This window comes from Thunnus albacares, chromosome 3 (assembly GCF_914725855.1).
Source record: "Thunnus albacares chromosome 3, fThuAlb1.1, whole genome shotgun sequence".
Lineage (NCBI taxonomy): Eukaryota > Metazoa > Chordata > Actinopteri > Scombriformes > Scombridae > Thunnus > Thunnus albacares.
The window spans coordinates 14,163,893-14,177,867 of NC_058108.1; the positions used below are offsets into that span (position 1 = coordinate 14,163,893).

At 37.7% G+C, this 13,975-nt stretch overlaps 1 protein-coding gene across 1 annotated transcript in view; it reads left to right on the forward strand.

Moving 5' to 3' along the window:
* The first annotated feature begins 1,274 nt into the window (after positions 1 to 1,274).
* Positions 1,275 to 13,975, forward strand: part of sorcs3 (sortilin related VPS10 domain containing receptor 3) — a 120,358-nt gene continuing 107,657 nt past the window's right edge. The window contains exon 1 of the mRNA XM_044346647.1: positions 1,275 to 1,336. The gene's annotated coding sequence lies outside the window, so the exon portion shown is untranslated. The remainder of the gene's footprint in view (positions 1,337 to 13,975) is intronic.

Here is a 13,975-nt window from a genome sequence, read left to right on the forward strand (position 1 = left end):
ACATGCTTATCTATTACTTCCAGAACCTTGTAGTGTTTTCCTCAGCAGTGTTTCAAGTTACCTTAAATGCAATTAATTATTGTGTTGTAGGCATTAAAAAGTATGTATTTTATGAGAAGGAGAAAACAAGCAATTGTGGTAATTTCACTGTGCTTGATGATGTGTTTTTAGACATACAATTCAACTAGAATATGAGACTGAAGCAAGTTAAGCAGGCAGGTCACATGTACAAATATGGCCTGACAAGAAGAAAAAGTCCAAATACAGAATTAAAGCAATTTCCTAATGTACAATTAATAATCTACCTATTCTAACAAACCTGTAGTTCATTCACTGTAAAAAAAACTATACACAAATATTTACTGTGAAGCAGCTGCAGGAAGTACTAACTACAGTTTCAACTAACTTTGGGAAGCTTATTATGTAGGTTTGCCAAAATTGCATCAAAATCTGAAGACATATATATATACATTATATATAGACATGTGTTTTGTCTGCCACCATACTTAAAAAGGGAGATCCTTCCATCTAAGCATTCATTTTCCACCGTTTATGAATCCGAGCCTAGGTTGCAGTGGCAGCAGGCAAAACACAATAGCCCAGATATCTTCCTCCATAGCCACGACCTCTAGCTCTTCCTGGGGGATCCCAAGGCGTCTGCAGGCCAGACAGGATATGTAACCACTCCAGCATTTTCTTGGTCTGCCCCGTGGTATCCTTCCAGTTGGACGTGCAATAAATATCTTCACAGTAAGGTGTGAAGGAGGCTTCCTGATCAGATGCTCCAGTGGCTTCTTTCAGTGCAAAGCAACAAACCAAAGCTGCCCAACCTATCTTTAAAGAGATTGTTTGACATTTGGGAAATGCACTTATTTGCCATCTGCTGAGAGTTAGAGGAGAAGCTATGCGTCAGAAATAATCTGACACATACTAACTCAGTCGGACTATTTCTTGGCGAGGTGCAAAAACTTCTTGAAGTCTCTGGTGGTTGCCTGGCAACCTCATAATGATGACTTCAGAAAGTCGCTGCACCTGGACAGGAATAATTTAGCACATAACCCCCCATAAAACCAAAACTTGTTGTCTTGAGCTTTAGAGGTTAAAGGCAGATTTTTTTTAAACTTTTGAACAAAGCCAGGGTAGCTGTTTCCTAAACTCTGGTATTACACCAGGATCATACAGAGCAGATTCTGCTACAGTGAAGAATTCACTACTTACTTTGATTGACTCATGGAAGATTGTAATAGTTCAATTCCCTTTCTTTACAGGTGATCCTGATTCTAACCCAGCTGTATGACTTTCATATTGGCAGCGTCACTGAGACCACTCTTTGGAGGTGAGTACAATGGAGATTTTTACACCTAAAATATTTACAAGTTAATGTCTTTGAATGCTGTAATAGTGCGAGGAGTACCTAAGGGTAGAATTAGCCTTGTATTATGTTTCAGTTATTTGATAGTCATCTCTGTTTTGCCCACTCATTCAACCATCACTCTCTTTTCCCACCTGTCTGAAATCACTCCATGTTCTTTCTTCACCTATTCTTTTGGTGCTATGAACACAATGTTCTGGTGTCATGCATGGTCGGACAGGGCACTCAGGGTGGAGGATGCTGTTTGCCATGCTCTTGTTCTGGCATATTATCTGATGTACTGCACTCCCTCACTCCTTCCGGGAATAAAGTAAACACACATACACATGCTGCCTGTAAAGAGTAAAAAATACACTTGCAAAATGATGGGTAACACATCTCTGATGAGTTGGAACCGCATGTAACCTATTTTCAAATTCGGATGGATTTTGTCACACAAATACAGTTATCCCACTGAGTTTTAGGCTGGGCTAGATTTGGCCATTTTTTTCCAATGAAAGTGTGTACTTGAGGTGAAAGGTTTCTCTCATGAATGTTTGCTAAACACATCCCCTAAATTGTCCAATTATAGCTTAGCAACTGTAACTGGGCACAGCAAGTCTGTCAAACTTTGGATTTCTCCACATGCCGAAGTAGTGTACCATATTAAGAGCCATGCTCTGCATTTAAAGAGTTTGGAGGGTGGTGTCTAGTCTTTCCAAAACCAAAAACACAAGAGCAAAAGTGTGTTTCAATGTACATATGGTCATGTTTGTGTTGTTTTAAGACAGGAATGTGAACCCATCCTTTAAACAGCATGTTTTTCTGCTGTAACATATAGCTGTAGTTGTTTGTATGCCCAGTTAACTATCTTACTACCTATAGTAGTAACCCAACCCTGCCAAACAGGATTATACAAGAATGAAATAAGAGTCTTATCTCACATTTTTCATTATAGTTAGATTAGGACTAACTAGCTCTACACTGCAAAACAACAACAATGTTGTTTATTTAGTTCCATGTCTCCTACACAGATCATCAATTGATGGGGTTGTTGACTGTTTGCCAAGCACATTAAGCATTAGCATCTGTCATATTGCACAATGCCATTTGCAATGTTCAAATTAGTCAACATGAAACATTAAAAAAGGTTCTTTCAACCATCTGGACATAATATTAGCTTAGTCTTAGTGATAGTCAGTAAAACTAACAATTGCTACCAAGAAATGAGAAGTCCACTTTTGTCTTTCTCTGCCTGAAATCAAGGACCCACTGTTTCAAATATTACTAGAATTTTGACGGTAAATCTGCTTTTATTATCAATGTAAACTGCATATGTGCCATGCCAGAATTGAAAGCTTGACAGATGTAGAAATAGCAACTAAGGGTGGCAGGGTGGCAGGCGAAAGGGTCAATTCTGTGTCAGTAGCATTATTAAAATAGAGTTATAGTGATTTGCTTGTTTACAACTCAAGGACATTCAATCCAGTCCTTTTTTGATCACTTCAAATTTGCTTTTAGACTAGTCAAAGATGCAGTTCCATACTTGTGTATGCAGTTACTGTTTCAAACCCTACAACTCTGTTTGCCTGAAGAGAAACTAACAGTGTCCCATCTGTGTGCTTTTTTTCTTTGATATTTTAGAGTTGGCAGTCCTTTAAAGCACAAAACATTTACACTTCTCAAGTTGTCTTACTCTGCCCAGCTTGAAGTGATAGCTTGACAATGATAAGTGGTACCAAAGTGACTCCTAGCCATTTCTGACATTTAGACAGCTACTGTGTAATTTGGACCCTGAGGTAAAAACAGAGTTGTGTTTTGGTGTTTGATTAACTGCAAAGAAAATGCAGTCTCTTGATATTGCACGGCAAGACGTAACACAGCTGCTTCTACTGCACACACTATGGATGGTAAAATAGTTTGACTTCTAAAATTACTATATGACTTTTGTGATCAGTCTCAATCTGCATTTGAAAGCATGGAAGACAAAAGGACAAAAAAGGATTTTATTTCACTCCCTAAAGTTAGTCTAGTTACCTGCACTACTTTAACATACAACTAAATATGTTCTTTTTGAAAATGCTTTCCTATGTGTAGAAGTTGAAATCTGTTCACTTTGATGATCCTTATAGTCCCTTTTGTAAAAACACCCCCAAACATAATGGCTATCACAACCATCACAGATGGCAGAGAGAAGCCATACAATGACAATAACCACAATAATGCAAACCGAATGGAGCGAGAAATCTGCTTTTTTCACAACACAACATGCTTTTATCAGGAGCCAAGTTCTACTTAATTGAACTACTCTGACCTACTTCATACTCACGATCATTACTGAGCAGCATCTGATATCCCTCCTATTCAATGTTGCTTCTTTAACCCTTGTTAATAGTAATATGTGTTTTAATTGCGGTGTACGTGCATGTAGGTGTGACAGAAATCAACACATATATGTGTAGACAATCAGATAACAAGCTCTAAAGCTGGGTTTTAAAAAAGCTTCAAATGGCTTAACTGTCACGCATAAGTCCTTAACTAGTTGCATAAGTCAGAAAAATACTAAATGGATGAGAAAGTGCAGTTCAGGTCAGGGAAAAGCCATCATCTGATAACACTGCAGGCTTTGAACACCCACTGAAATACAGCAAAAATACCTAATAAGTACGTACATAAACAACATAGGTCATTATAACAGCTTTTAATGATATATATTCTGGGTAAACTAACAACAGTGTGTTATTCTTAGCTACATAGAACATTTCTAAACACAAATAAGTGGTGATTGACTCACATAAACCCTGGCACTGCCATCAGAGGTAAATGCACCATGACAGTTTAACTCTGTAGGGAGGACATAATCAGGTGAAGTAACTTATACTTGGTGTGAGAACAGGGACATCACTGTGGTTGGCGATCGGCATTGGCAGCACACCCAGCCCTGTCACTCACCCACAAACCTACAGTGAGGGGAGCAGCTGTCCATCTTGTCCTGACTTTCTAATATATCAGTGTCAGAAGAGATGCAGGGTTGTGTATGTTAAAAAACAGGGTCACAAATAATCATATTAATCTTGGTTTTACAATAAGCTAAAGAGCATTTGAAATAGGAATGGTAGAAGTACAGGATGTCAAAGGAAGGACATTTGATGAAGGGATAAAAAAAAGAGAAAGATAAATGGTGAAGTACCACTATTATTGAAGCAGCCATTTTCTTGAATCAGTCCAGCTGTGGCCATGCTGAGACACTTAGCTGTCTCACGTCAAGTTTGCTCATGACCTGCCTCTGTTTTGCTGGCTAATTGAGATCACAGCTCTGATAGGGTTTGAAGAGGAGCAGTTGGAGAGAATGTTTATCACTTCATGGGAAGACGTCCCAAATGGCAAGTCTAACACTGTCTTTTTGCAAAGGTCAAGGCAGTGGCAACACATCAAAGTATCACCCAGTCAGTCTGTCAGTTTTAATGAACATCCTGACCTTAAACAATGAAAGCTGATCAGTCAGTCTGTGCATAATGTTCAGAGCCTTCATACCTACGTGGTAGAGGGGAAAGAAATGAACGCGAGTTATTCATTGTTGACAATAAATCAACTCAGCAAAACAATTCGTCTTCAAAGTTGTTCAGCCTCTCTCATCTGGCCTCTGGAGTATTGTCCCTTTGTGGATGAAAATTTATCAAATATGACAAGCCCTGTACTCATTTGCAGGTATTCAGACGTGGGCAAATGAATACCAACAACAAAGTCAGGTTGTATTTCCCTCCTATCACTGTATGAATTTGACATATTCTATACTTGTACTTTTTGCAAAACAAGCCTATGCAGCAGTTGTTTTCTGTGCTATATGCAGTGAGTTTGTTGAAGTTATGCTTACAGTTATGTTGGTGAATTACTGAGCTGGAAAGCTTGGGGATGAGCTGGTGTTAATCTTTTTTTATACCACCATAAGATGCATAGGCAAAATCCAGTCTGATTTTCTTATTATGTGTTCTGTTCAAACAACTATGACTTAGATATTATAGCAATTAAAAATAAAGGCTTAATTACTGGAGGTGCTCAGTACATGACCAAAAGAAATGTTAACATGGAATCCTCAAACTGAACTGAGTATAATGAATCATCATTCATACTGCGGGAAACAGTGCCTTCAGTATTTGAGCTCCCCTCAATGGTGACCAAAAGCCTCATAGTCAGCTGAATAAACAGTACAGTTATTTCCTGGTTGTAAGCTGACAGACTGCAAAAGCCACACAAGCAATTAGGGGTGTGCCCGAATACAAATACGTTATTCGGCAAAGCATAAATAGTAGGTTTCTTACGAATATTTCTTTCATACAAATATTTTTAAAATTATTTGTTTTCGGGAAGGAAAAAAAAGGCAAATACCAGCATGCAGGTCGGTTACATCTCTATCTCAGTCTCTCTCCTCTGCTCCACTGTTATGCCTATCAGCTGGTCTCAACGAGGGGAGTCACATCCACCTACATGATGCACGTTTCCTAATTTGGACATCACTCCTGGAGCAACTGACACTTTAATTTTCTAAAATTAAAAGCATAATAAAAACAAAAAACGGATTCTTAAGCCCTTTCCACTTTTATTAGAATACAAATACAAATAATTTTGCTGCCTCAACAAATACAGATACAAATACAAATACTGGGCCCTCTGCACATCCCTACAAGCAATCATTGATGTGATGAGACAGGTATTTGCTAAGGTGTTAACCTTAAAAACATGCTTATTTAGATCTAGTTTTGTATTAAATGAAACAGACTGAACTTAGAATCTTTTGAATGGCTATGTGATCTGATTACTTAGCTTAAAAAAAGAACAAACTACATAGTCAGTTACTATATATATCTTTGTTTTGAACTGGATGAAATGATTCACCTTAGCAAAGTCTCATTAGGGTTTTTCACCAGCCTTAAACCGAGACGTGAACCTAGGCCTGTACCTGTGTCTTCAGCCAAATACAACTGGTACTGCCAAATAAGTTTTTGGTAGCAAAACTTGAGACTGGAGGGCTTGTGTTAAAAATTTGCTAAGTAGGTAGATATTAGCAGCATATGAGCATGACCATCAGTATTCCTTATAGCAGGTCTGTGGGACTGGAACTGTGGCTTCATAGCTGACATTGCTACCACACAAGCTTCAGCTTGATCTGATACGGGGTGTGATCAGACTAATGGCAAGTGCTTTTGCAATGCTATACCAAGCACAGCATACAGCAGTGCATAGGAGAGCACTGCTGACTTAAGTCCATCTCCATATTGCAAAGGGTCCATTAGATATATGATACAGTGAGATGTTCATGTCATGTGAAAGAAGCAGCAGACTCAAGTTGTCTGTCTGCCAGACAACTAGCTTTCACACTTCGCTCCATAAAACACACTGACACACATGACATTTATCATTGGATGTTTTGAATACATTTGCAGTTAATTTTAAGAGACCTGTGGAGGTAGTGTAGATTTTATAATGAAGTGCTGCTCTAAGGCTCTACTGCTTCACTGTCTCTGCAGTGCATGTAGTGGCAGTTACACTCAGTTTAACAATTACTATTATCTTTGTTGTCTGACACAGTTCAATCAATATCTGTGAAAATGAACAACTTTCTCCCAGTGGACTTCTAAATGATAACACCATACCACCAACAAACATGCTGTAACTGTCTGCTCTTTTTCATCTTATCCTCCAGGGAACACTGCAGTAGTCTTACTCAGTTTGTCCTATTTCATTAAGGAATATTTTCACACCAAATGATCAGGCGTTTGAGTCTAATTATTTTGATTTAATTGGTCTTATTCTCGCCTTCAGCAAATTAATGCTGATCTGATTAAAAAAAGAGCACTCTCTTCACTCTTCTTTGTCCCCTATTAACATCCTGATTACAGTTGTAATGATGTTTGGTATGAAGAAATATTCATTACGAGGATAACTGCCTGAAATTAGTGTCACTAAAAATGACAATGATTATTAAGTGTTAGGGAGCAGTTAGACAACTGGTAGGGAGATTTATTGTGCAACACTAGTTGCATAAAGTCTGGAAAATAATCAGTAATCTGGAACATGTCAAAGAGTTAAAGGGTAAATTCTCCTCACATGTGAATATTGTAATAATAATAATAATAATAATAATAATAATAATAATAATAATAATAATAATAATAATAATAATAATAATAATAATAATAATTTTCAAGGTACTCAAAGACTGTACTACTCAGCTTTAGACCTACTCTTCATCTGTGGCAGTGGAGGAGCTTTAATTAAATGACCCTTGGTGATGTCATCAAGGGTTATTTTGAACTCTTTAACAGAAAGTGTGTGTTATGAACTTGGGGCATTGAGTTTGAAAGATGTGGGAATTTGGGTGATATTATGGGAAATGTAACATCCAGTGTTTTAGGAGGTAGACCCATATAGGGACTAAAAGTCAGGATATCTCAACCTCCGCTGCTGTGATATGACCTTTCTACAACTTCATGTAATACCTCTTTACAGAAAGTTGTAGTATGGTAGGAAAAATCAAGACATACATTTTCTTCTTTGTGAATAATTATAGGTCATACAAGCACTTGAAAAAGTTTGACCTTTTTGAGCTACGATATTTTAAGCTTGGCTATTTTTTTACTCTATGCTTTTCATAGCCACCACCTTGTTCCTTATTTCCAATAATGCAGACAGCTCAATAATTACATTCTTTCCCTTTGAACACTAATTGTAGTGTACCTTTTGAACTATTTATTTGTCCAGAATTAAGCCTGTGTGTCATCTGCAATATTTCCATAATACTAAAGTGCTGAAGTAGAGACTGGAACCTTGACCACAGTCAAGCATGTAAATGTAACTGATGTGGAACCATATTCACAATATAGAACAGACAAGCTGAGTTTTGTGCAAATAAATGTAATATAGCTATGTAGAAATTAATAAACCTTTTTTTAAAAACGCATTATGTTTTAAGTCTTTGACTTCTACAAAATTGTTCTATGTACTTTCATTGCATTCTCATTTTTAATGCCATTTTAAAACACCATATTTTGTCCTGTCTCATTTGTATTCATATTAACTATATTTTATATCATATTCATGTCAGCTTCTTCTTCTTCTCATTATTATTATTCTTATTTAAAGGCAAGATAACCAGTGTAGAATTACCCACAAAAAGCTACAAAGTGTCCTTTTAAAATTCCTTGTATTGTAAATTATAAGCGAACAAAAAGAAGGGAAAAATAAAACATGCACCTTAAGCGGATCAGCATAACGTCTCTGTTGAAAAGGCCATCAGAGTTGAGGAGACACTGGAGGGGATTCCCTCGCCCAAATACAGGGGACCATCAGGCTGAGAGAGAGAGGGACAGAGAAAGAAAGAAAGAGGGAGATTGCTCTGCGTTATCACTCCCTGGCTGCAGACTCCTCCTCTCCTGCTGTGCCAGGATGGGGTCACTTAGGGGTGAGGAGTGACATCCTCTCAAATTGCATCATTTTGCTGAGCATGCTCACAGGCTATGTGATATTTCACAGGTCAGTGCCTGTAATAAGGGCCCAGCTCTCTGAGAGAGACCCACCTGATGTCTGTGACCTTTTGCAATTGGACTTGGTATTTCCCTCAAAACCTCTCCAGCCTGGACTCACCAGAACTTTTCAAAAGCACTTCTATGGAAGCACTCTGGAGAGGGTATGATTGATGTAGCTACTATAGGCTCTCCTAGAATTATGTGGAAGAACTTAGTGAAAATTAAGATGGATAACATCTCTATCACCTGGCAAAATGCTGATTTTGGATGATTCTGCAAAACCCTGGCTCACTTTCAATGCTAATTTTATAGAATTTGTTATTTTTTACATTATCCGTGCATGGCAACTACATTATGGTTAAAGCTACACTGTTATTTTTTTAAACAATGGATCAAACATATATGTGGAATGTGTTGCTCATAGTGATAAACCCACAGAGGATTTTCACCAAACTCTGCACCTGTCCACAATTTCTCATTTCATTCCTGCAAATACAGAAAACAGCCAAATACAGAGAGAGACAGACAGAGGCTGCTTCATTATTAACACTGCTCTTGCATTGTGTTTTTCTGCTTACAGCTTTGGTCCTCAGAATTACGCCAGTATGTGTGTCCCTGTATTGTTTCCTGTATTTGCAGCTCCTTTGGGTATTTGGTTGCGTTTGCAGATCTTGGTTGTGCATGTGTTGTCAAATTGATTTTTTATAGATCTTTTCTTCATTTGCTTCTGTTTTGTCTTTTTGCATGTATTTTCATTCCATTGAGCTTTAAGGGCTACTGTAGGAAAGACTGTGAAGTTTCTGGCATAAGATTAACACACTACATAGCTAGGGGTGTGCCCGAATACAAATACATTATTCGGCAAAGCACTAATAGTGGGTTTTATACGAATATTTGTTCCATACAAATATTTAAAAAATTATTTGTTGGGGTTGTTCCCCAGAGATAAAGCTGAGCTACTGACACAAGCAAAGTGCTCCCAAGGGAGGGTTATTCCCCTTCTCCTTTCCACAAAGTTAGGTTGTAAAAAATAGGCAATAAATGAAAAGTGCAAAGCAATAATTGCCTTTGAAGTTCCTCCCTACACATTACATGGTGTGCTGTTTCTGTGTTATGGGTGTATAAATAGGTAGCGGTCTGTCTGCAATGAGGCGATGAGTAAAGTTTTAGCTCAGTCATCAGTGCAGTCGTCTATGATCTGGGAGACTCCAGTTCAAGACCCAATGTGGGGACCACCTTTGTAAGGTAGTTTATTCATAAACACTTATTGTAACACTTTAATTTTCTAAAATTAAAAGTGTCATAAAAACAAAAACAGGATTTTTAAGCCTCTTTTCACTTTTATTCGAATACAAATACAGATACAAATAGAAATACTGGGATCTCTGCACATCCAAAATATGCACAGGATCACAATAAGAATAAAAATCACAAAACAATCATCAAAGACACTCACAGACACTACATAAAACAATCACAAACATTATGAAGAATATCAGCTAGTAAAACTTTAAAGTTTCTTAGAAGAACAAGTGTCATAGCCCTCCACCACCATGACCACCACATCGTCACTTTCTGCCTTGAAAGCACAGTGTGACCTGCATTGGTGCTGAGCATTGGCATTGTGCATAAATCTTGCACTGGAGAATTGACCAATATGAAGGTATAAAACTAAAACAACAGCACCAAAAAAGAATCTCTTTTGAACTTTGCTTATTAGCCAAGCTGTTTTGTCATTCATATACACTGCTGGTCTCAGTCTGTGCTTTTCATGTTAGCATACAATACAGACAGTTACAAAGATCACAAGTGTCCACCAAAAGCCAGTCAAACACAGTATTTGTCTGACAGAACTAGTTAGACTGGAATATTCATAAGCAGCTGTCAACCTGCACTAAACTCAAAACAAACACATTTGAAGGCATTACTTTACACGTCATACATTTTTTTGAAATAAAAAAAAAAAAAAGATCTGTGAGCACAGAATTATGTGCACCCTGAATGCACGCTACTCTAAAAACATATTCCATATGAATTACAGCAACCTTTGTGTTTTCCCCCTCTTGCTTTACCCTGAGTGTTACCACATAAATCACCCTCACCATTATTAAAGAGGTCATTTATTTTGATCCTTTCTCACAATATTTAAATTCTTACCTTTTTAATTACACACTCTTGGGCTTTTTCCTCATATCCTGAAGCGCATACTCATTTGCTTCCTGTCATCACTGCAAATGTTAGATTTCATCATGAGGCTTTAGTCTAGGGGCAATGTAGAAATTCATTCTGCTGTGATTCAAGGGCATCTCTCTTTGAGGCCGCTCTGCTTTGTTTTCGGTTTGCTCTAATCAACTTACAGTCTCATCAGCTGTCCAGATGTTGCTGTGATTAAAGCTAATTCTTTATCTTTCTGTTTAGGGATGTTTAATTGAGAATTGTTTAGTGTTTAAAAGTTATTAGATTTATAAATCATCCATATCACAGATATCACTTTGTGTGATCCTAAACTAATAAATCTCTAATGTACTCACAAGTATACCAAACATAAGTGAATAGACAAATGTATGACAAAATGTCCTATGTTTGTTGACAGCAGTGGGTAGCCTGAGAGCTCCGACTCCACTGCTTATCTGAAATGACACAAGCATTTCCACCGAGGACAACATCCTGACATCAGTCGCCCACAGTACCGTGCTGGACGGCAGCCTGTGGTGGCTGGTGATGTAGCTGGTGGCATGGGTGCTATAGCTAGGTACATGCTTTGTTTTTGCACGTACCAGCTGCCTACTGCTTGCACAACGGCCAGTTATACAGTCGGCGCTGAGGCCACAGGCTCAGATCTGTTGAGATTATGGAAGCGTTGCTGCCAACAGTGAGAGAGGCTGCCAGGACTGCTGAATGTGTGAACAGCAAAAGAGTGTGAGCAGCATAGGAAGAAAGTTTAGTGAAGGTTGGAGAAAAGTTTATTATTCATTTTCTTTTCCTTCTGCTTACTTACCTCAATAAAAACTTCAGATTCACATGTCTGAGTTATAAGTTCCACATGATTGGCTCTGGAGCTGCTTATCAGAAAGAAGAAAGGTAGCGGATAAAGGCACTGCAGAGTCGTGAAGGATAGCTCCCACTCACCTTCCAGGAGAGCACTTTTTTCCCCTTTCTCTTTGGAAATGGCAACAAACCATGTATTTACCCCTGTGCCGCCGCAACAGGATGCACGCTGACAAATGAGCCGGCGATCAAACAAAAGACTTTTAGAGCGTGCACATACTTCTTACACTCCTGCCTGGCTTTTATCACTTCTACTTTACCAAGTCTCCACCAGAGAAACAGCTGGTGTTCTGCTAAACACTTGCATTTGTGAGTCGCTCATCCCGAGCGAGCGACTTCTGCGCTGACAGAAAAGGAGGGAATGATTTAAAATTGGATTCTGCATACACAGTACATGATGAGCATAAATCCAAAGGAGCTATGATAGATATAAATCAAAAGTTTGTTTGCAACCCTCATCCATTATGACACGGTTGAAAAAAGCAGGGAGGATTCAGAGAGGTTCCTGCAGTCATTGATTCACGTATTTAAAAGGGAAATATTTCTTTTTCACTGTTTGCCTCTGCAGCTGTACCAGTTTTAAAAAGCAAGATTTATTTATGTGCTGTATTTTTAGAGTAACTCAGTACATTTACAAGCAGATCATTAAGCTATCTCCAAATGCCATGGGATAGATACATTCAAGGAAATGATGTGTGAAAGCACACCTGACCCCCGTGTCTGTGCTTTACACCTCTAACATCCCTTTAGACATATCCTGCAAGAAAATAGTAAAGAAAATGTAAACCTAATACCAAATCACTGATGAATTTGGTTTAAATTATAATAATTATTATTTAAATACAGCAAATGGTTGTCAAATTAGTCAAAGTACATGGATATATAATATTGTCAGTTGAATCATTGAAATGGAGTATAAATTTCCTTTAATCTCCAATCACTTTCTTTCCCCTTTACTACGAATCAGTTGATTACATACATTAAAACTCTTTTTTTTAGCTCTGCAGACATTTAATAATTTTTCTATTCCTTATTTTCCCCATGCAGCATTTCCCATTTTCCTAATTTTCTGTTATATGACAATGAGATGATGTCAAGCTCAGTGATTGGGCCAGGATGTATGCTCAGCTGATGCCGCATTAATGTCATATATTATGGATGGTAGAGATGAGAAAGATTCCCGTGTTAATTACTTACAAGCTTTCCTGTCATCATGATGGTAAGCATATGATTACAGAGTTGGTCATGCGAAGATTAAAACACTAAGCACTGACAATATAACACCACACAATTAAATGTAGCTTTATTATATTGAACGGAGGTCTTTGGCTGATGTAAGGCGTCAGTGTTTGTTTGGTTTTTAGGTACTTCTGTATTATTAAGTGCCAAGATGGATATATCAGAGCTTTTAGAAAAAAAATTCCAATCATAATTGAAACCTGGATGTTGACGTGAATAATATTTGCAAGTCAGAAACTTGTAATTACAATAACTCTGATATGACATAAACACCAAATCAGCCTACTGAACTCAGTGTAGAGTCAATCTCATTCTACTCAGATGAGAGGAGGAGCAGATTTATTGGAATATAGCCGAATTTCTGTTGGGGGAAATAATTTATTACCTGCCAGATTAAATAAAAAGTAGCCCAATTGGGTGGAAAACTGCCCAATCTGGCAACACTGCTCTCAGTTGCTCTAATGATGTTGCAAACACCTACAGCCTGGACTAATCATTCCTCTAGACATACATGGGCATGCCCACCTACAGTAGTTATCATATAAGCGTATGGAAAATTGTAAATGTGGTGAGGAAAATAGGAAATTTTAGAGGGGAAAATAAGGAATAGATAAATTATTAAATATGTGCCAAGACAGAAAAAAAAGGAAAATGAAATAGCTGAAAAATAAAATGAGTGGCTGATAGATAAGCTAATTGGAATAAATTAAAATTTAATTGACTAACAGTCAGTGTTGGAGAACATTTAGTCAAAATGTTGTGCTTTATATCTTGCTGTTCTTGTATTTTGCATTTACTTATACAGTTAAAATAA